We start from the raw sequence: 24116 nt of genomic DNA, 5'->3' as shown, positions 1-24116 counted from the left end.
GATTACAGGAGTAAGCCACCACACCCACCATAAAGCAATTTCTTATACATTAGCATGGTGTTTCTACTCCAGGAGGATAGAAATCAGTATTTTTATAGTATAGAGACATTAAAATATGGGTTTCTCAGTCTAACAGCCATGTAAAGTTTCAGAATCTCTGCTTTGTCCCTTACTAGCTATATGACCTTGAGCTTATCTTCTCTAAATTTCAGATGCTTCAACTTTTAAAAGATGATATCTATATAGCAGTATTATGAAGAGTAAATGGAATGGTATATGTAATGTGCTTGGCACAATACCTATATTGTAATAAGAACTAAAAAAAAAAAAAAAGTCTGGTATTACTATTTTTTCCATTCTTTCCAGTTGACAGGCAAATAAACCAAGTCTTCAAAATGTGAAAGACCTGCCCAAATACACAAATGGGGTAGGTAATAAAATAAGATTATGTGCTTTTACTTTGACTTCAGAATTCTACCATTATTCTTTAATATGCATAGCAATTAATTCACTATCTTTAGAGCAAGGGAAAAAAAGAGCAAAATTATATTAAAGGATGGAATATTTTTCTAAGAGAATTATACTATTATTCCCAAGTGGAAAGTAATCTGAAATAAATCTTTATGAGAGACATCAGTCTTTATATCTTTACTGTAAATATTCTCCAGAAATCAAAGCCTTCTAGAATAACTGTATATTCTTGGAAACATAAGACAAGCCAGACAGTCCCATTTTGAATCAGTGGTTTTTAAAATGCTTGAAAAGCCACAAAACAGAAAAGTATTTCTAAGTATGAAGAGGGAAATGTGACTAGTACATAGAAACCATACATTCGATTTACTGTAGAGAGGAAAATGTTAAAGAAGCTAACTTTGTGATTTGAATTGACTCTATTTGTTCATTTCAGTGAAGCCATTCAAAAAGTAATAGTCCCTTATAAGGAAAATAGAAAAACGGCATGAATAGGTGAGATACAGAATGTGCATTAAAAAGGGAAAAGAGAAGCTCTGAGTTTGTTAAAAATGAATAATATTTTCATAAAATTTTAGAGGTAGAGATAACTTTAGAGGTGTTAGCCCATTATTTTCCTTTTAGAGATGAGGAAATGGACAATCAGAAAGCTTTAATGCCATTTTAAAGTCCATACAGTTAGGTAGGGGCAAGCCCAAGTTCAGACATTCTGATTCTTGTACCATTATTTTGCATTTTTCAACAGAGATTTCTCTTTCCAACTGCTTATCTGTTAACTTTGAATACAAGCTGTAAAAACTCAGTAGCTTCTGATAACTTTTTTGTGGATTTTGAAAAGTTTAGTGAATATTTATTGGGACCTGGCTCCAAAGATGACACCACAGGCATCGCATATCCAAATATTTTCTTGTCTCTAACAAATAAAAACAATTGTAATAACAATTTCAAGTCTATTTGAAAGCACATACACAATATTTAGAAGACCATCAGTGCAGTCTAGCAGAGTATAAAACACAGAATTTAAAATTCCAAGACAGTCAGCACAATGGTACTTAATGGCAGCAGTTAATTCCATGGCCACTTGAATCCATTTACCCAGCGTCTTTTCTTCTTCATAAAGTAATAGTGGAATTGGTGATGGGTCTGTATCTAAATGTTGTCTATACCCTCCCAGGGATGGGTGAGGAATAACTGAGAAAATAGATGCGGGGAGAATTGAGCAATGAAGTTCTCTTCTCCCATCACCTCCAGAGTCCAAGTCCCCATGATGCTTCATTTGGCTGTCTAGTCATTATTCTTCCTCCTTCCCCTTATTATGTCCCTGTAGCTAGAGTCATTATTTAAATATTCACATGTGACCATGCCTCATCTTGGTAAAAACCATTTAGAGGTTCCTGTTGTTTTTCCAGTTACGCATCTACTACTCTTACTACCTATAACTTTTATCATTTGATCAACATGTGGCTAAATTTTTCTAATTGTTTAGGTCTCAACTCAAATATTTCTCCCACCACCCAACTACCCACTGTACCCTATAGCAGACATTCTCTGTCCCATAGCCTGTTGTATTTTCTATATCACTTTGTACTGTCTTATATTATCTTATTTACTTCTAAATTTACACATATTTTACCTTTCCCCCACAGCATAGTATAATGCTTCATGAAGCAAGAAACTTTCTATGTTTTTATAGTTATATTCTTTATACCAAAATATGTCTCTCAGATAATAGGGAGCTCAATAATATTTATTGCAAGAGTGAATACATTAATACATGTTTGAGGTACCTGAACCTGCCCTGTCCTTCCAGTTTCTTTTTGGGATATTTAATTTATAATTCTGCAATGTTTTAGAGCCTTGACTGACTTACTTAAATAATTGTAGGAGTCTGATGAATAGTTGCCTAAGGAGAACTTTCTTTCCATAGGCACCATATATTTGGAGAGGAAATTGAGACAGCAATGTGGTTTAACTACCTCCTGCAATCTCCCTGATTACATAATTACCAACTCCTTGGGTTTTCCATTCTGTTAAATTTATTTCCTTTTGTAACATCTACTGGCAATTAGACTAAAGGACAATTTTAATTAAGATAATATATATAAGGAAATGCAGAAAATAGGAAAGAGTGAGTGGGATTTGATTGCTGTAACTCCATCTTCAGTTAGATAATCCATACCTATAGTGTCCTTTGGAATTCTGGACTCTGAGTTTATTAGTTTCCTCTGGTTGCTGTGACAAATAACCACAAACTAGGTGGCTTAAAACAACAGAAATGTATTTCCTCACTGTTCTTGAGGCCAGAAATCCAAAATCATGGGATAGTCAGGGATGCACTCCCTTTGGAGGCTCTAGAAGAGAATATAGTTTTTGCTTCTTCCAGGTTCTGATGACTATTGGCATTTTATGACTTGTGGCTGCATCTCTGTACTTCATCTTTACATTACACTTCTCTCTCTCTTTCTCTCTTCTTCTGTCTGTAAGATTCCTCTGCCTTTTATTTATTTATTTAGAGACAGAGTCTCACTTTGTCGCCCAGGCTGGAGTGCAATGGTATGATCTCGGTTCACTGCAACTTCTGCCTCCCGGGTTCAAGGGCTTCTCCTGCCTCAGCCTCCTGAGTAGCTGGGATTACAGGTGCCTACCACCACACCGTGCTAATTTTTGTATTTTTACTAGAGATGTGGTTTCCCCACGTTGGCCAGGCTGGTTTCGAACTCCTGACCTCAGGTGATCTGCCCACCTCAGCCTCCCAAAGTCCTGGGATTACAAGTGTGAGCTACTGTTCCCAGCTCTCTACCTTCTTTTTAAAGGAATACACATGATAACATTTAAGACCAACTCAGAAAATCCAGGATAATCTCCTCATTTCATGATCTTTTAGCTTAATTATTTACAGCTACAAAAAAAAATTCACTAGATAAGGTAACACAACAGCCACATGTTCCAGGGAAGAAGAACTGACATTTTTTGTGTCTGTCATTCAAACCACTGTATGCAGTTAGGAGGAATGTTGTTACAAGTCTACTAGATCCCTTCACGATAGATGAATGTTCACAATTGCCTTGCCAGTAGGTGGCCTTTCAATATCTGTTTCAAATTTCCAGGTACAGGGTGCTCAGTACCTCCCCAACAATTTTCTCTGTTCATTCTTATTGTTAAAAAATAAATAAATTCCCAACCATGAGGCAGATCTCCCCAATGTCTCTCTCCCAGTTCAGTCCTAATCACATGTAGCCTTTGCTATGTATCTACTGTTACCTGGATCCAGTTGTCAATTTAGTCAGGGCTGCAAGAACCCAAGGAGACTAAGTATCATATGAAGATAAAATCTGAAAAGTTTCTGGAAGCCAATATGGCAAGTAAGTTTGCCCTGACTACTACTCTCTGTTGGACTAAAGTGGCTAGGTTTCCGGTTTGGTTTCTGTAGCTGGGACTAGAGCCCAATCTCAACTCTAGTTTACTGAGATAAGATCCTGACACCTCTCTGAGTTTGTTCTTTAATCTTCTCCAGATTGAATGTTGTTTCCCATATCTACCCTCCCATATACTTCTTAGCTGTTGACTTGGATCCTGTTCTGAATGGACAAATCCGTTGGAAGTATCCACTTTTGCTATGCTACATGTTTTAACTAGCAGATTGACCACCTTCAGTACCAGCGTGACCCTGGAACAAGTAGGACAGCCTTCTATGCTTTTTCCATGCTAGGATCCAGCCTAGGGCTAATTTTCCCAGCCTTATCCATTCACTTATTTCATCAAATTTATTTTAGCTAATCTTCATACTGTTTTGAAGGAAATGCTTTTATTATTTCCATTTTACAGACAACATACCTAAGGCACAAGGAGGTATAACTTGCTTTAGTTGACATGGCCAGCAAGGGGAAAAGACCAGTTGCCTTTAGTCCGGCCTTAGCCAAATTGTGATTTCTACCCTCTGAAGCTATAAAGAAGTCTCAACTTTCTTCTGTATGGAAGTCCATCTCTTAAATATATTCCCATGATTTTCCTTCTCCAGGTTAAACAACAATTCCTAGAAACTCTTCATCTTGGAATATGTTTTCTATCTCCTTCTTTTCTTCCTTCTTTCCTATTTTTTAAAAATTACCCATAACACAAATTATCATTCTCAACCTCTCTCTCTCACTTTTCCCACCCCTCTTTCTTCCCTCCTGCCTTGCTCAAATAAGGCCTTGCCTGTACCTAACTCTGATGCCTCAGATCTGTCTGAGCACATAACCAAATCATACCACCAGATTTCCTTGTATATCTATCATTTCTTCAGGGCTTGGAAAAGCCAGTTTTCTTCCCTTTAGAGAGGTATCAAATTTGGTTACCATTATTTTTTATGCCACTTAAAGCCATTGATAGAATGTTCGACTCTTTATCAGAAGTGTAATATCATAATAGCACTGCAAAGCATGTCAAATTGGACATCTTTCAGGCTGAGTGAATTTTGAGGCAGTGTTCAGTGTGAACTGTTATCCATCTTCTGTAGCAGTATTTCTCTTTTCTTACAGAAACCCCACTCTTTTTTCTTCATAGCTCTTTTTATATCTCCTCTAATTAACATAATGTCATTCTAATTGCTTTGATGAAATTAGTGTGTTTGATATTTCTATATCTTTTTGTATGATGGAAAAATAATCTTCACTTTGCTTGAGTTTTTTTTTAAGAAAACATCTTAAATCAATACAGTTTCTTTTTTAATTCCATCATTAAAATATTGCAAATAGGTCTTAGAAATCACCTGGCATCTTGTTTCTGAAGCTGGACAACTCTTAGGTCTTATTCATCAGACTGCTGTACTATTCCTTTTTCAGAGACATAGATAGTATCCAAAAAGTTTCTGATATTCTTGTTTTTAACTGTTACAGCTTTCTCAATCAAAGTAGCTGAATTTGAAACAAGTCCAATGTCATTTACTTCAAGGATTAACTCATCTTTCTGGAATTGAGATAGTGAACAAGCAGCACCTGGCCTCTGCAGATGTATTTTTCACCCAAGAAAATTCTAATTCAACCAGATCCCCTTTGTAATGGGTAATGACATTGATGGAGAAGTGAGCACACATGGACCTCATGTTGCAGTGGAAGCCCAGTGCAACCCCCTTGCTCATGTTCTATTAATGACTACAAAGAGTTCAAACAATAGTCAGTTCCTTTGTATTTCCCCACTATTTGCCAACCCAGAGCCTCTTCTTTGTCTTTCCACGGAGACTGAGATCTACACTGATGTGGTTGAAGTTCCTCTGCAGGATCTCTCTGGGGCGCTTCACAATATTTGTTTGTCCCTTCAGAGTGATGTTGACATTTTCTGGAATGTCGACAGTCTGCTGAGAATGTCTTTATTCTCGCAGTAGATGCAGCAAGGAGCTACTTCACTTGATTTTTAAGAAAGGTTCTTTCTTAAACAAAAAAAAAAACAAGTGTCACATTTCTTTCACAGCCCTCAAAGGAACCTAATATAATTAGAGACCTATAAAAGTCAGTAGTCCTGATATAAGACGTATTGAGAAGAAAAAGAAGGCTAGAGACAGATGAAAAGGGCATGTAACTGAATTTGTCTGTGTTTAGATCTGTTGTATCCCCAGTCCAAACTCTAGTCTATTATGTCCAACATGATTCAGAAGTATAACAGTCATCTCAAACATAACTGAGCTCTTGATTAGTCCCCATGCCCCCATGACAGGACTGTTACTCTTTCAGTGTTCTCCTTCTAGTGATGGGGATATTTTTCTTCTAGTTGCCCAAACAGAAAAATTGAAGTCATCTTAACTCTTCTCTTCTTCTTACACCACATATACAATCTGTTCATAAATTCTTCATACTCTATCTTTAACTATATCCTGGATTTAAGCACTTCTTATTGCCTTCACTGCAACAACCCTGGTCCCTTCTACCACAGTCTTACCTAGATTATTGCAGATGTCTCTTAATTGGTATCTCTGTTTCCATCATTGATCTTCCACAATTTATTGTCTACATAGCAACAGTACACAGAAGTCATACTACATCATGTCTATGCTTAAAACCAGCAGCCTCCCGTTACACGCAAAGTAATTTCCAAATCCCTTAACATGGTGTATAAGGCCTTAGTTTATTTGATCTTCAGATAGTTCATTGTTCTCATTTTTACTATTTCTCCCTCTTTCACTATACTTCAGATTCCACAGCCACTTTGCTCTTTCGAGACACTCAAACATTTGAGATACACTGCCTCTTATGGTCTTTGCATGTGCTGCTGCTTTAAAATGTTCTTTTTTTTTTTTTTTGACATGGATTCTTGCTCTGCCACCCAGGCTGGTGTGTTGTGGTGCGATCTCAGCTCACTGCAGCCTCTGCCTCCTGGGTTCCAGCAGTTCTCCTGCCTAAGCCTCCTGGGTAGCTGGGATTACAGGTGCCCGCCGCCACACCTGGATAATTTTTGCATTTTTAGTAGAGACGGAGTTTTACCACATTGGCCAGGTTGGTCTGGAACTCCTGACCTCAGGTGATCTGCACGCCTTGGCCTCCCAAAGTGCTGGGATTACAGGCATGAGCCACTGCGCCCGGCCCATAAAATGTTCTTATGCCCATATGAGTATGGCTCATATATAGCCACGAATCCTCTCACACTCTGCTGAGGCTACTCCATCAACCAGGGACCTTCCGTGACTACCTTACTGAAAATAATAAGCCTTATCACTCTCTATGCACTAGACATTGCTTTTTTTTTTTTTATGGCAGTTACCACCACGAGATCTATTGCCCATTGATATTCATTTGTTTTGTTTTCCATCTCCCCGACGAAGGTAAGAACGAGGTATGTTTTATGTTCTGTTGGCTTCCCAGTTCCTGGAATAGTGCTTGGCACATGTTAGGTACACAATCTATTTTCTTCCAGTGAATGAATGAAAACATAGCAAGCCTTTATGGAGACCATGGTTTGAAATTGGAGTAAAGTAGGGTGAGAACAAGTTATAGAATCAGGGAGAACTTGAGTCTGAATCTTTTTCTGGTTCTGCCCACCTTAATTTTGGCAAGTTGGTTAACTCCTATATGGATAACATATAGAATAACATACATGGATAACATATATATGTCAGACAGATAGAGAGAGAATGACACATATAAATTACTTGGCACAGTATATGTTCCCTGGAACTCAATAAAGGTCACTTTCTGACCCTTCCTGTTTGGCCCTTCCTTCTCTAAGCCTCCTACTCACCTTGCCTGGATGATGTCTTGGCTGGTGTCTTGAAGGACTTCCTTGCTATCAGAAATGACTCAGTTGAGACCCATAAGGCTCCCACAACTAAGATAATTGGGGTGTCTGTGCCTGTGCTTGTTTGTAAGCTTGGCTTGTTGTAACCTGTAGACGTGTTTTTCGACAGATGTTTGACATCATTTTTCTTCCAGCACAGACAGTACCTTGATTTGTGGTGCAATGTACATTCAGGTTGAAAACTGCCATCTAAATTAGTGCTGCATGAGGCAGTTTACCCAGAGCCTCATGCTGCTACTGCTAAAGGACGACTCAAATCCTCTAGCTGTGTGTGTGGGAGGGAACATGGCAGTTCAGTTTAAATACCTCTGCAGATGCACTAAGTTCTGAAAGACACATTCTCTGCAGTGCACTGTGTTTCTGTGCTGTCATTTTGTCTATTCAGTCTCAGCTGCAGTCTAACAGAGAGGGGAAGAGGTGGCCTGTGTTCTGAATCAACACGTCGTATCATCAGCATAATGGTTAAGAGGTTGACTTCTGGACGCAGACTGCCTACACTCAAATGCTGACTTCACAACTCCTTAGCTATATGGCCTGGGCAATCCAACAGCCTCAATTTCCCCATCTGTAATGTTGGGATGATCCATAATAGTACTCATCTTTTTGAGTCATTGTGAGAATTAAATAATATCTTTCAAGTAAATCACTTAGAACATTTTTTGGAAAGTTATAAGTTTTAATATTAAGTACAGATGATTATCATTATGCATAGAATAAGGTGGAAGAGGAGCAGTAGTACAAAGATTAATCAGAAACGGCCACTTAATAAACCTGGTTGAATCCCCTAATAAAGACAGGCATGTAACTCTAATACAGAGCAACATGGAAACAGAAACAAAATGTACTTAAGCAAGTGGGTTACAGGGGAAGGAAGAATTCACTGGAGGCTGAGGATGGAAGTGAGGCATGTATAGGAAGGAAGGAGCTGATTTACTTGTGATCTGGAAACTGAATACTATTTAAATAGAAGTAAGCAATATTTGACACTAAGGAAAGGCACAGGCATGATTAAAACTATTTATCTTAATGTGAGAAACTTTGAGTTCAGAGTCCTTTTATCACATGTCTTTCAGCTTTTAAGTGAGGAAATAGTATTCACATTGGCCAAGGTCAATGAGCTAGGCGTCAGGGAGCTGTTATTATGCACCAGGAGCAAAGCAATTAACTTTTCACCCTATCCTAAGCTTCCCAGAAAGGGAGTTCCTGTCTCCATTTTACAGATGAGAAAACAGAACTCGGGGGAAGGGGTATAGGTAAATTAAACTTCCCTTAGCTAGTAGAATCTGGCTGTAAACCCAGATTAACATTGTTATAGATTCTACATTCTTTCTACCCTGTCATGCTACCTGCTAATAGATGCTGAAATTTATTCTTTCTGAATGAATACAGAATGAATGAATGATTCATTCTTCTGAATGAATCGCTAGGAGGCATTCCTGAATCCCTCTTGGTGATTAGCTGTATGTGACACACCTTTCTTCATGCCATAGCACACATAAAAGATGGCAACATTTGTCAGGCATGTTGAGAAAACTAGATGGGGTTGTCCCCAGCATCTGGCTACCCTAAGCCTTGCCTGGACTGAGGAAATAAAGCATCTAAAAATATCTTTGATCTTGGTACACTTACATGTCATACACCTGGGCTAGAGGAGGATAACCCATTAACTCAACCCTATTAGCTGCTCCTGCCCCTGTCAGTTTCTCTGGGTTTCACTCAACCACAGGAGAAGAGATGGCACAAGGAGATCAGTGGCACAAAGAGCCCCACCACGAGTCCTGCTTAGGAAGCCACCAGCAATTCTCCTTTGCCACATGATTGAAAGCTGTGTGCAGAATGCATTTCAGAAAACGAGAATCCTCTCCAACACCATTCCTCATTTTCACTGTGCCATGAAACACCATATGTATTTATATCACACGAGTGGCAATGTTTAAAAGAAAAACCTTTTAAGTCAGTTTTCACATTATTCCAAATGATGGGAAAAGATCGTTTTGTTTCTCTCTTAGGGATAGGAAGGCAGTTGTTGTTGTTTTTTTTTATTTTCTTCCCAGCCATCCAAAGGATCTGGTATTCCACACCTGTGACAAGTATCCTTTAAGATTTGCAGTGTCTGGGACACATCTGGTTAGATCGGCAGTTCTTGTATAACTGGACTTAAAATGGTGTGGGTTTCTCCTTCCTGACTGAACAAACTTAGCATCCCTCCCGCCTTCAATTTGAGTGTATTTATAATCCTGTATCCAACTGCATCTGGGAATCATTTCATTGTCTGCCTGCTGAACCTGTTTGTGTCATCAGGGCTATTCTGTAGGGTCAGCCCTATACTTTGAATCCAATTGTTTGTCTTGGACACATTTATACTTCAAACTGAGCCTTATGTGCTGGGCCTTCTTTCATTCCAAACTGGGAGTTCTATTTTGTTCCATGACCTTCAGACATCTACAGACATGCCAACATACACACTTGTATGCCAAGCAAGGTTCCTTGACAATCAGCCTGGGCAGAGCTCCAGGTCTCCTGCTTACCTGGGTGAGTAACACAGGAAGTAGCAGGGGGTACAATGCAGAGAGGACAAGAATAGCTTCAGTAGTGGCAGCTGGGAAGAAATTGTGGGAGGCAAGTGGGTTGATTCCCTATATACAGTTTCTGACTCGGAAAGCAAAGATAAGTTAACTTTTATGTGACATGTTATAGTTTTTGCAATGCTTCTTACATCCTGCTATCTGTTTTTAACTCAAAGAAGTGGGTTTTGTATCCATATGTTGGGCCTTCAAGAAGAACACTTTCTTTATTGCACTGATACTGTTAATTTTAAGTACCAACCATTGGCTACAGTCCTTCAAAAGGCCAACTTTTTAGAAGCATTAGTATTGCCTTATGCATTATCATATGCTTCCAGAAGAGGATTTGTTTCCTAAGCCAAGAGAATTCAGAGACTTCAGCTCCAATCATTGAGGTTGCAATATGGCAAATTCAAGTTACAGGAGAGGATGAAAAGATATTGTAAGATATTGTAGTGATAGCTGAGGGATGGAAAGGAACGAAGAGCCCAAAAGGAGTATGAAAGAGTGAAAGTGTAGTTTAATTGGAAAGTGAATGGGAAAATTGGAGAAAATCCTTTGGTATTCTTGTCAAAAACTCGACAGTGGGTTTAATTAAATCTATTTATTAATAGGGGCATACAAAGGGAGAAAATGTCTGGGATTATAGTTTATAACATATAAAAATATGGGATTAGAAATTTCAGTATTTCAATATCCAGAATGACTAATGATTTAGTAAGTGGCAGAGTTCTTGCAGAGAGAAAAGAAATACTAGCCATGCTGGAAGGCCATTCTCACACACTTTCTGAGTGAAGAGAAAGAATAAGACAGGGATTTACAGGAACATAAACCACTGCTGTCTGCAGTCTATGTCTCACAAGAGAATCTGTGAAGTAGAGAAGGCAGGAGTAGGGGTGGAGAGGAGATTCATCGTTATCAGCTATATTTGGCTACAGGCTAAAAACCATAAGCTTGTAGTCTCATTAAGAGAGTCTTTCCATTCACTCAACTCTTCATCACTTCGGAAATAGAATATAGTTTTGCGAGAATACATTTTCTAGCTTTCTATTCTCCATGAATTCACACACACACACACACACACACCACACAACATATACAGATTACAAATACACACACCACACACAAAAAATGCATACATACCACACACATCACACATATATTTACACATACACACCACATACTGCACACACATGCCACACACACTACACACACCACACGCACACACTACACATATCACACGCACCACATACACCACACATGCACCACATACGCACCACACACAGACCACATGTCACATACCACACACACACACACCCCCCCACACACGTACACCATGTACCACACACACACACATCAAACACCACACACCACACACACAAACGTTCTTTTTGCGCACATAGACATCTGTAGATACCCTCCTATTTCTGGAGGGAGAACTTTCGATCTCTAGACTCTCTTACCTCTCACCTTGGTTCAAGATGAGAAAAAAACAGGGACTTCAATACCCCCCAAATCTTAGACTTGTTAGAACTGGGAAGAATGTGTAAAAGGTAGATGCACGTTAAAATTAGAATACCTAACCCAGTTAACTCATCATAAACACATGACCCCACTGTGTGATGAGGCAAAGGGAGTTCTGGGCTCTCAGAATAACTAGTAAGAAGTACCAATTTCTTACATTGCCCTTTTTCTCCCACATTTAAATCTCCATAAACTTCACACATTCCCTATCATCCTTGGATGTCCAGTTTTTGAAACTTTTTCAATGTGTCCTCCGGAATTAACAATCTATCAGCAGCAGAATTGCCTATATTCTCAGATTGTTATCTGAGCATTTTCTTCATCTTTCCCCTGTCATCCTCTTCAGTGTGGCTATTTTTTTACCCCACAACTCCTCAACCACCAGTCCTGGAGGAAGAGCAGCTATCTTCCTTCTTTCCACATAAGCTTCCAGAGCTTTCCTCTAAAAGCCCTAGCTTGAAATCTCATATCACCATTTTATGTCATCCACTTACCACTCCTCACTAATATTCTTGCTTATCAATCTTTGAGTTACTTCTCTTGATATATAAATGATATTGGTTATTGATTCAATGTTTCTTTCTCTATCACAACTCTACTCTTAATTCTTGGCAATTTTGATGTATATGAAAATAATCTTTCCAGTCCTTCTTGGCCTCAATTCCTCGAGCTCCTCTCCTCTAATGATCTGGGTGTCTATGCCATTTTAATTCACAACCTAATTTAAATTCAATCCTTCATTAATTTCAACTGTATATGAACCACGCTCACATTACAGTGATTACCTTTCTTTTTCCAGATCAATCACTTTATTACTGTGATTTCAATAAACAGTAGACCCTACTGGACGTCCATTCTTCTATCGTGACAGTTTTTTCTGGCCCTTAAATCTCTGGTTTGCTCTCACTGTCTTATCCAGCTTAAATTCAACGGTCAATCATTATAATTACCTTCTTCTTGCATTCCTCTTCAATTCCCTTGCCTCTTTCTCATTTATTAATATTCTTTCACAAAACATACCTTGGTTAAATTCAACTCCCCACCTACCCAGTGTCTCTGGCCATGCAGTTTACTACCTGCAACAAAACTCTTGATCTTACTGGCAGGTTCCATATAAATTGATGATGACAAACAAAAATGCAGGCCCAAATCATGCTATAAATTGTTAACCAATTCACTCTTCCATTCTTCTACCTCAACACTCTGCTAATGACCTTGTTTCTCACTTCACTGAGAAAAATGATGCAATCAGAGAATGATTTCCACTCACATCAACCACACCTATGGAGTCAACCAAAATAAAAATTTTGTTACTCTAGTCGAGCTATCTACACTGCTAAGTAAAAACCAATCTCTCGGCCGGGCGCGGTGGCTCACACCTGTAATCCCAGCACTTTGGAAAGCTGAGGCGGGTGGATCACGAGGTCAGGAGTTTGAGACTAGCCTGGCCAATATGATGAAACCCTGTCTCTACTAAAAATACAAAAATTAGCTGGGCGTGGTGGTTCGTGCCTGTAATCCCAGCTACTCAGAAGGCTGAGGCAGGAGAATTGCTTGAATCTGGGAGGTGGAGGTTGCAGTGAGCCGAGATTGCGCCACCGCACTCCAGCTTGGGTGACAGAGCGAGACTCTGTCTCAAAACAACAACAACAAAAAACCAATCTCTCTATTTGTGCACTGAATTCTATCTCTTCTTGCCTACTAAAAAAAAAAAAAAAAAAAAAAAAGAAAGAAAAGAAAAAAAATCAAACAATTTTCTTCCCTCTCTCATGTGTAAGGCATTGTTTTCCTTTCTACTGGCACCATTCCCATCCATAATCAAACACACTATTTTTTCCCTTTTGAAGAAAGAAAAATATTATGCCATTTCCCCCCACCCCCCAGCTTATGTACCATTTCCTCTCTTCTCTTTGCAGCTCATATCCTTAAAGAAAAGTCCATTTTGTCTGCTGCTGATACCTCTCTTCTCATTTTCTTTTAAACCTACTAACTCAGGTTTCCATCACTTTCAATGAAAGTGTTGGAAAGTTGCTATGCGGTAAAGGCAATGGGCCCTTCTCAATCTTCATCCTGTTTAAGTACAGTAGCATTTGAAAAATCGTAGTCCCTACTTCCTTCTTGAAACACTCCACTCATTTGTCTTTCAGAACCTTATATTCTTGGCTTTTCTTGTCTCACTTGTCACTCCTTCCTAATCTTCCTTTGTTGGTTCTTCCTGCTTTTCCTGGACTCTTACAGTTATCTACCCCAGAGATCAGTCTTTAATCCTGTTGTGTTCTCAGTCTATACTCACTCCCTTGATAATCTCATCTGATCTCCATGCTGTTTGACAGTCTACCAGAGTTACACCTCCAAAACACACTGAGATTCTCAACTACAGGCTGGTAGATACGACGGCCTGATCAACATCACCAAGTGGATGCATAGAGAACATCTCAAAGTTAACATGTCCAACTTCTGATCTTCCTCCCAAATTAAACTCTATCTGCAGACCCCACCAACTCAGTTATAAATGTTCTTTCCTTCTAGTTTCTGATACCAAAAATCTTGGATGCTCTTGGATTTTACTTATCTGCTCTCAAACTCTACATCGGGTCTCATTGGAGATTATCTACCTTTACAATATATCCAGAATTGTTAACACTTCTTGTCATTCCATGTGAGCCTTCTAATAGGTCTCTGAAAATAATATTTCCACTTTGGTCCTTTACACTGTATTCTCAGTATAGCAGCCAGAGGGGGTCTGTCTAAAAATAAGTTAGTAAATAGTATAGTATTTCTTTGCTCCAATCCTTCCAGTGCCTTCTATCTCAAGCAAAGGACAACACAAATGCCTTCCATTAGCCTACAAAGTTGTTAGTTTTCCAAACTCAACTATTTATTCCCTCCATGCATCTTCCTCCAAATATATCTGGCTCTTCACCATTGTTCAGACATACAAAACATCCCCCTGGCTTATTGTCTTCGCATGAGCTGCTCTCCTTCTTTTGAGCACTCTTCCTCCAATTTTCCACTTATCAAATTCCCTTGCCTTCTTCCAATATTTGCTTAAATGTTTTCATTACTGTGGGGCTTCTTCTGTTTACTCAATGTAGAATTATGTTCAGCCTCCACCCACCACACACATGTACCCTCATATACCAATTCTCTTACTCTGCTTTTTCCTCCCATATCGCTTGTAATTTTCTAACATGGTATATATCTTACTATTAAAACTTAAATATGCATATGGATTACTTCATCTTTATCTCCCTTCTCTATAATGCAGGCACCAAAATGGCAGAAATTATTATTATTTCTTTTTTTCAGTAATCTATCCCAATATTCTGAAATGATGTATCGAACATAATAGGTGCTCAACAAATATCTATAGGGAAAAATAGGTGATTGAAAGAATAGATGAGCTGGCTATTCTCAGTTTTGTCCTAAGCCACATGTACTTAGAGAGGTGATATAGTCTTTGATATCCAACGCAGTTATTTATTTATAGTATGTTATTTATTCATAGTATGAGCTTGTATATGTTATTGAATGCCATCAAAGAAATTGACATAACAGATACACATCTTTGTTTTGAGGGGGAAAAAGGAAATAAAATAAGTCAAACACTTATCACAGTGCTTGGCACATAATAAGTGTTCAATAAATGCTGGCAATTACATTGTGCTTTGTAAATAGCTGCTGCTTTCATTTTACATCTTCCTCTTGCTTCAGAGGGAAGTAGATAGTAACTATTTTCTTTTGTGACACAAGTCAGCATTTCTGAGCATCTGTGGCTTAGAGCTTCTGATCAGATTGTGTCAATAGTGTGCCTGAATTTAATGAATTTAATCGGCAAGCATATTGTTTGTGCAGGAAAAAAAGCAATTGTCTCTGTGTGATATTTGTTTCTGATTAGCAACAACAATTGCTTCTCCATTTTCAAGCTCTGGTTCATATCAGAGTAATGTTTCTGCAGTGCATACTAGATGAAAATGAGATTGGATTTTCTTTCACTGACAGCCTGACTACAAGCCTTTTAAAGGTAAAAAAAAAATACTCCCACACAGGGCACGAGTTCTATTTCTTTTAAATAGGTTGTCATGTTGCAAATAGCATAATGCAGCTGCAATAAATAAAGAGCATTTGGTTTTTTTTTTTTTTTTTTTTTAGATTGGCATGGTATGGATGGAAGCGAAGAAAAATGTTCCAGGTTGCTTGTGCAAGACTTTCAAAGTGAAAAGTGAGCCAAATTGAGGGAACCCTAATATAATTTCTAACAATGGAAACAGCATCTCTTCTACAGTCTCTCTCTCTTTAAATTCTAATTTAGAGATTAGTTTAAAAAAGAGTAAAAAAGATGGTAGAAATTTTTTTAAAGAAAATTAAATGAACAAAATCTCATGCAAGCTTTTGATCATGCTAATATATGAAGATAAATTGTAAATGAAATGAGGATTTGACAGAGACTCATATACATTTATACCTCTGAGTTTGGCAAAGACATCTTGTTGAAAAATGATTGACTGCAGAGAATATAAGAAAAAGATTATTAAGAAATCTGTTTTTTCATGGAGTCATAAAATATTGGGATGAGAAGGTATCTTTTGAATCATATTATTTTTCAGCATTTTTAGTGAGAATACTGATAGTCAGCAATTTTAAATGTCTTGCCCAATGTCACATGGGAGGTGAACTAAGCAGCAATACCCCTGGACATTGAGTCCCATACATTTGTACTCCACTCACGCTACCTCTTCTGTCTTACCACAGAAGAGATGGTGACGCTAACTTATTGACTTTTAAAATAAACAAAAAATGATTAAAAGGGAGAAGTTCTTTTGAATTAGATGAACTTCTTAAGCATTAGTCATGAAACGCTAATGTTAGAACCAATCTGTTCTCAATTTTTGTAATTTTGTCACTTAAAAGAACAATATTTAAATGGAATTTTGCAGCAGATAAACTTTTGGGATTGACTTTCATTCAATAATTATCTGGAGATTCATCTAAATTGTTGGGTATGTCAATAGTTTGTTCCTTTTTGTTTCAGAGTAGTATTCCATGGTATGCATATACTACAATTTGTTTAACCATGACCATTCACAGTTTGTTCAGCCATTCGATGTTTTAACCATTGAAAAACATCTGAGCTTTTTCTAGTTTTTGGCTATTTATGTATAAAACTGCTGTGAAAAAAAGAAACTATCAACAGAGTGATCAGACAACCTACAGAATGGAAGAAAATATTTGCCAACAAGCATATGAAAAAACGCTCAATATCAGTAACCATTAGAGAAATGCAAATTAAAAGCACAATGGAGTACCAACTCACACCAGTCAGAATGGTTATTATTAAAAAGTTAAAAATAACAGATGCTGGCTGGGTGTGGTGGCTCACGCCTGTAATCCCAGCATTTTGGGAGGCCGAGGTGGGTGGATCACGAGGTCAGGAGATCGAGACCATCCTGGCTAACACGGTGAAACCCCGTCTCTACTAAAAATACAAAAAGTTAGCCGGGGGTGGTGGCAGGTGCTTGTAGTGCCAGCTGCTGGGGAGGCTGAGGCAGGAGAATGGCATGAACCCGGGGAGCGGAGCCTGCAGTGAGTGGAGATCTCGCCACTGCACTCCAGCCTGGGCGACAGTGAGACTCCGTCTCAAAAAAAAAAAAAAAAACAAAAAAAAAAAAACAGATGCTGACAAGATTACAGAGAAAAAGGAACACTTATACACTGCTGGTGGGAGTGCAAATTAGTTCAGCCATGTGGAAAGCAGTTTGGCAATTTCTGAAATAACTCAAAACAGAATTACCAATCGATCCAGCAATCTCATTATTGGCTATATACCCAAAGGAATATAAATCATTCTCCCGTAAAGACATGCGCACACATATGTTCATCGCAGCACTATCTGCAATAGCAAAGATATGGAATCAACCTACATTTCTACCAATAGTAGACTGGATTTTTTTAAAATGTGCTACATAGACACCATGGAATACTATGCAGCCATGGTATTAAAAAAATGTGTGGTACGTAGACACCATGGAACACTATGCAGTTCATTAAAATGAACACGATCACGTTCTTTGCAGCAACATGGATGGAGCTGAAGGCCATTACCCTAAGCAAACTAACACCAGAACAGAAAACCAAATTGTGCATCTTCTTATTTGTAAGTGGGAGCTAAACATCAACTGCATAGGGACACAAAGAAGGGAGAAACAGACTGGGGCCTTCTAGAGGGTGGAGGTTGGGAAGATGATGAGGATTGAAAATCTGCCTATCAGGTACTATGCTTTTTACATGAGTGATGAAATAATCTGCACGCTAAACCCTCACGACATACAATTTACCTATATAAGAAACCTGCACTTGTACCCCTCAACTTAAAATAAAGAAGAAAAAACTTCTGTGAGCACCCAGCATAATTATTGTGTGAACATAATTGTTTGTATCTCTGGGATAGTGCCCAGGAGTGCAATTGTTGAGTTTTAAGGTAGTTGTTTGATTTGTTTTTAAGGAAACCGTTCATCAGTGTTCCAGAGAGGCGATACCATTTTACATTTCTGCCAACAATGTATGACTGATATAGTTTATCCACATCCTTGCCAGAATCTTGTATTGTCAGATTTATTTTGTTTTGTTTTTCAGCCATTCTTAAAGGTATGAATTGATATCTCATTGTGGTTTTTATTTACATTCTTCTCATGGTTAATGCTGTTGAATGTCTTCTCGTGTGCTTATTTGGCATCTGTACATTCTCCTCATGAAATGTCTCTTCATGGTCTTTTGCCCATTTTTAAATTAGACTGTTTGTTTAAAATAGAAAATGCATATATTTGCACATCAAATCCTCACATGAACTGGAATCTAGATCCTTTGATTTCATAGCTATGTCAGACACCAACTCAAAATGTGAGTCTATCTACTTGGGAGTTCTTAAACTCTTATTTTCTGGAATATTCAACTTGGCATTTCTGAAAGTGATAACATGAATCAATCTCTATTCACTTCCAACAGAACATGAGTACAATTCTCATAAATGGAGGTATCCCCACAAATGAAGCACCTGGGAAGTTAGAGCTTCTTTTCAATTTAGTACTTTAGTGAGAGTCTTACAAATTTAATATGAATTTCAAAATGTTCCTACTGAAAAAAAGAATGTTCCTTGCTTTTGCTTAAGTCTATTTTGAATATTGGTTACTCTTTCTTGATTGGGAAAGATAGAAAGACCCTGTAAAATCTTCCAGTTCATTTTCCATTTTATTTTTCATGGCATTAAGGAAAGACATGGAGTAACACCTCTGGTGACACATGTGTTTAATAATGCAGGACCACTGCTTCATTTCTGTGATTTTTTAGAAATGAAGCCATTTGAGGACTTAATTATATGAAACTTTGTTTTTGTAAATGCAATGGAGAATACTGGGTATTTAAAAGAAGGTCATGGCACTTTATTAAAATAATAATAATAATAATAATAAAGATCGCCAAGAGAAAGGTAGAGTGATTTTCCGTATCTTACAGAAAGGAATCTGACACTAAAAAAAAATGTTTGGTAGTAGCTGCTCAATCTATTTTTAATAAAGGTGATTCAGTTATTATACTAATTCAAAGATTTTTAAAAAATAGAAAATTTCTCTGCTCAAAGACCTAAGTGATTATAACTTGTCCTCAGGGTGCAATTCCATGCTTTTATCAGGGCATTTGAAGACTACAAATTGAGCCTATTCTGCCTTTTAAGTGTCTGCTCAAACTGCACCTCTCTATGCTCCCTTTGTCTGAATACATGGAAACACTTGTCATCTACACCTCTGTGCATTTGGTCTTTGCCATGTGTATTCTCAATAGCATCCTCAAGATCTTTCCCTTCTACCCCACTCCTCAAAACACACACAGTGCACTGTGGTCATATAGCTTCCAAATCTGCAATGAACATCTCCTTATAGGACAATTTGTCTTTTCATGATAAATGTGTTTCCTTGATTAATCATCAGCTTTGTGAGAGCATGGATCGTGTGTGTAGGCTTTAGAGTTAACACCAAGTTAATATAGCAGCCTCATAAGTTACCAGCTATATAAATTAGACTTAACTTGTATTAGTTGAGCTAGACTAAGTTAATACTAGACTTAACTAAGCTTGCCAGGTAAAAGAAGTGACTCCCAGTTGAATTTGAATTTCAGATAAACACTTTTTTTAAAAACGTAGTATAAATGTCCCAAATGTTGAATGGGATATAATCTATATCCCATTACCTAGGAATCCTATATTATTATTTGATAAGTCTGGCAACCTTAGACTTTACTAGACTCAGTTTCCTTAACTGTAAAATAGGAAAATAATACTGACTTCACAGGGTTGTTTTGTATTTTAAGTTCATGATACAAAATAGCAACCTATTTACCTTACCTTAGGTCTTTGCTAAAATGCTACCTGCTTCTTGAGGTCACCTGTGGCTAACTTGTCTAAAATATTAACAATCTTTACATGACCTCATATATCTCTTTTCTATTTGTTTTTACATTTCTCCTTAATCATTTTACTGTCTACCATGTATATATTTTATTCATTTTATATACCATTTGTCTGCCCCAACCAGGACATAGCTCCACAAGGGCAGGGAATTTTGTCTGCTTTGTTCACTGTTGAATCTCCAGTGCCCAGAAAGTGGCTGGAACATGAAGAAATAATTATTGCTTGAAAAAATGAATGAATCAATCAATGTGCATGTTGCTGTTATAATCTTTTTATGCCACACAGTAGAGAACATAAAAGTCCTGGTTCAATGAATGTAAAAATTGGTTTTGTGAGCCACTGAAGGTTTGCAGGCAGGACAGCAATGAGTTAATAGACTGATAGCCCAGGCATGAACAAGAGTAGTTGGTAAGGGAGATGAAAGGTATGACTATGAAGTCGAGAATGTGGAATAATTTAAATTATCAGGAGCAAAACTAGCTGCAATTTTAGACATGGTCAATCGATCTTATGGGTCTTCTGTTCTCAATGGTGAAGCATTACCTTGGAGACAGGATTAAAATACACAAACTATTTATCAGTTGAAGAAACTGGGGCTAAAACTGAATTAAGAGATTTAACCAAGTTTGTAACATAAACAGGCTCCAAGTCCACCTTTCTTTCTACTTCAGCACAACCGCTTAAGCCTTATGAAAAACTCTGAAACAAATTTTTCTCTAGCCTTGGGCAGATTCACAGGCCTGCATTTTATAGAATCCTGACCCATAAAATGGGATAATGCCACAATCTCCCTCCAGGGGCTATTAGAGAGATTTATAGGTCAGGATTGCCAAGCACTTTGGGGAGGGAAAACGCAATTGTGCTTAGTCACAAGTCCTCATTTTGCATAACCTATCACCTGAAATCCTCAGGTTTCAGTAATTTATTTTATACTTGTTTGACCAATGAGCAGTGAGCTCAATTTTTTCTGTCTCATGGCAAAAGCAGGTCTCAGAAACTCAGTATTATTTATAACAAACTTAGCTTCCTGAGTTTCTTAATGATATAAATCATTGTTATATATTAATGATTATATTTGTATATTCAACTTACAGTAATTTCTTTGGGTTCTCAGTTTATAATCTTTGGGCAGGTTTACAAATGTCTCTGTCAGTTTTTGGAATGGAGAGCCTTCTGGGGACAATTCCTTGTTGCTGAGATTTTCTACTGACTCAGTCCTCTGTCACTGGCATGTAGGTCTGACCACCTTATTGTTCAATATCTAATCAGGATGAAATTCCTTTTATATGGGTGCAGCTGCAACAAAATATGCTATTCATGACTGTGGGAAGAGTCAGAAAGAGACTGAGAGGCTGAGACTGTGTGGTCAGGCAATAGGAAAGCAAGATCACATCTACATACCTATGAATAATGTAATTAAGTAAGAGATAAGGATTTACATTCCAGGTTCATTTGCCAGAATTTCAATCTCTTTCTCTTCTTTTTCTATCAAAGCACAGAAATTTGGCCTCTTCTTTGGAGAAGAAAAAGTGTTATGTCTGCCTCGAATACAGATATTCCTATTTATATGAAAATAAATAACAGGGAACTTAACCTTCTACTCGTCATAATCTACTGAGTACATCCATTGCCAGGGAATTGTACAGCACATTTTATGGTAAGGAAGGGACTGTATTTACCCTGAATGAATTTTATATGCTCAGATAAACCAACTAGGTAGACCTAATATTAGAAGCTAACATGGTGTTAACTTCATGTCAGACAAGCCCTGAGGACTTTCATTCATTATTTATTCCTCAGAACATCCCTAAAAGGCAGAAATTTATAATTTCTTCCATTTTGCATATAAGAAATTTATTTCACAGAGCAGTTAAGTAAATCGTTCAAAGTTGTATATCTAGTAAGTGGGAGAGCTGAGATTTGAACTCAGGCTCTCTAGCTTCCTAATCTCTGCTCTCATTCACTGTGATGCACTGCTAATACCATTAACAGGTACTGGCAAATAAATTACTTATTGCCTTACCCAAGGTCAATCTGAAAGTCATCACAGTGTCTTTTTTTTTTTTCTTTTTGTAGAGATGATCTTAACTGCCAGTGGCTGTCACCAGCTGAAACTTTGAGTTATGGATAGCCACTCACTGATTTGGTAACTGTATAAAAAAAATAAATAAAAACTACCAATGAAATTGAGTCAATCTACTTGATCTGGATTTTTAATTTTTTTTTTTTACAATACAGCAGTGGAAATAATTTTCTTAAATCACTACTTAATTAATCCACTAAGCATTTTCATAAGAGTGTGGAATATAATTGTCATAAAAAACTTCTGAGTAAGATACATAAAACTTAGTTAATTTTCCAAAAATCACACACCAAAAATGTGACAAAATTGGCCTCCAAACCATGTTTTTGTGACTCAAAACTCATGGGACTTACAATATGTGATGCTATTAGAAAACTACAGAGAGCTACATGCATGTGTAAGCATGAATACAGGTTTTTGTAATAGAAACTAAAACATAGGACAAAATGTGTAGGAATGTAATACAATGGTTTATGTACCTTAAATGTGGTCAGTCTTTAGGTCTGTTTCACTAATCTATGCAAAAAATTGCACATCAATATTTTTCTTCATTCACCATTTTTTTCACAGGTGTTTCAGCTTTGAAGCTATGGGACAATAATAACACGAAGGCTGGCCACTTTGTTTCATGCCTCCTTGACCCGTGTGTTCCATGTAAGAAAATCTTTAGATTTATGTTTTCTGATTACTTTAACTAGGACCTCTGTATTCCAGTGGCTTATAATCTTAGAACTTGTCAGGGATGAAAGAAGTGAGCTAACTTGCAAGCAACTGTTGTTTGGCTATATGATGCCTTGAATCCTGTTTAGTTTGTGATTACTTTGGAAGAGAATAAAACTAGAAAGTCAATGTACCCATTCCAGTATTCTCTCTAGAATAGTGCCAATTTAAACTAGGATATCTCCTAAAATTATGTCAGTGAATTTTGCATTCTCTCTGTTAAGTTTTATTAAGTTTATACTTAGTCATGATAATCAATGATTAGTATGTCTAATTGAAATCACCTCTCATCTGTTGCTTTGCATTTTTCTCTAAAATCCATTTCAAAAGGGGTTGCACCTCCTTTCTGCTAAATATTTAAAAGAGCAGAAGGTGAGAATATTTTATGCATTATATAGAAATTCTTTTTCCATCTGTTGAAGGTTTTTATTTTTATTTTTTGCTCCTGTTTCTTTTCTTCTTCTTCCCTTTCCCCAACCAGGGTATAATGTGTAACTACATTAGTCCAGAGATCCTAGGGTTTAACATCTTTAAAAACTTTATTATTAATAGTTCAGCTTTCTTAGAATGCTTTATACTAAAAGGACAATGGAGTTTTGTAACTGTGCATTATTATATCGAAGGAAAGCATATTTGTTAATAAAATACTAAATGCCAGTGTCCATATCTGAGCCTTCAGAGACCTCTCTGCAGGCACAAAGTTTTCATCTCATGTGCCTACTCTGATGTATTGGTAATGTCTGATTGAAGTACACATTGAGAGTAATTCTGTCGCCATGCCTGAGCAAAGCGGAAGTTCCAAGACCAATTAGTGAAGTCTATCATGATTAGGGAACTGGGGGATGGAGACACATAGGCCAGATAGTTGCCCCGTTCAGGACTAACACTCTCTATACAGTTATTTTCTTCTGTATTTTCTTCAATTCATTTCTAAAATTTTCTTCAATTCACTTCTAAAATTTTCTTCACTTCTAAAAGTAACCTGGATAGTCCTATACTGTTATAACATTTATCCATGTTCCACAGCATT

At 37.5% G+C, this 24116-nt stretch overlaps 2 long non-coding RNA genes and 1 pseudogene across 3 annotated transcripts in view; 1 reads left to right on the top strand and 2 right to left on the bottom strand.

Annotated features, from left to right (window-relative positions):
- LOC104008470 (uncharacterized) overlaps positions 1 to 24116 on the bottom strand; it is a 126550-nt gene that overhangs the window by 29122 nt on the left and 73312 nt on the right. The gene's annotated exons all lie outside the window — the stretch shown is intronic.
- LOC107967069 (uncharacterized) overlaps positions 1 to 24116 on the top strand; it is a 201707-nt gene that overhangs the window by 172040 nt on the left and 5551 nt on the right. The window contains exon 5 of the long non-coding RNA XR_010147535.1: positions 21778 to 21940. This is a non-coding gene — a long non-coding RNA (uncharacterized LOC107967069). The remainder of the gene's footprint in view (positions 1 to 21777; positions 21941 to 24116) is intronic.
- LOC107967278 (large ribosomal subunit protein uL6-like) lies at positions 4674 to 9401 on the bottom strand (annotated as a pseudogene).

This window comes from Pan troglodytes, chromosome 9 (assembly GCF_028858775.2).
Source record: "Pan troglodytes isolate AG18354 chromosome 9, NHGRI_mPanTro3-v2.0_pri, whole genome shotgun sequence".
In the NCBI taxonomy this organism is placed as follows: Eukaryota; Metazoa; Chordata; class Mammalia; order Primates; family Hominidae; genus Pan; species Pan troglodytes.
The sequence above is the reverse complement of the archived record's forward strand: the minus strand, read 5'-3'. Positions and strand labels throughout refer to the sequence as shown.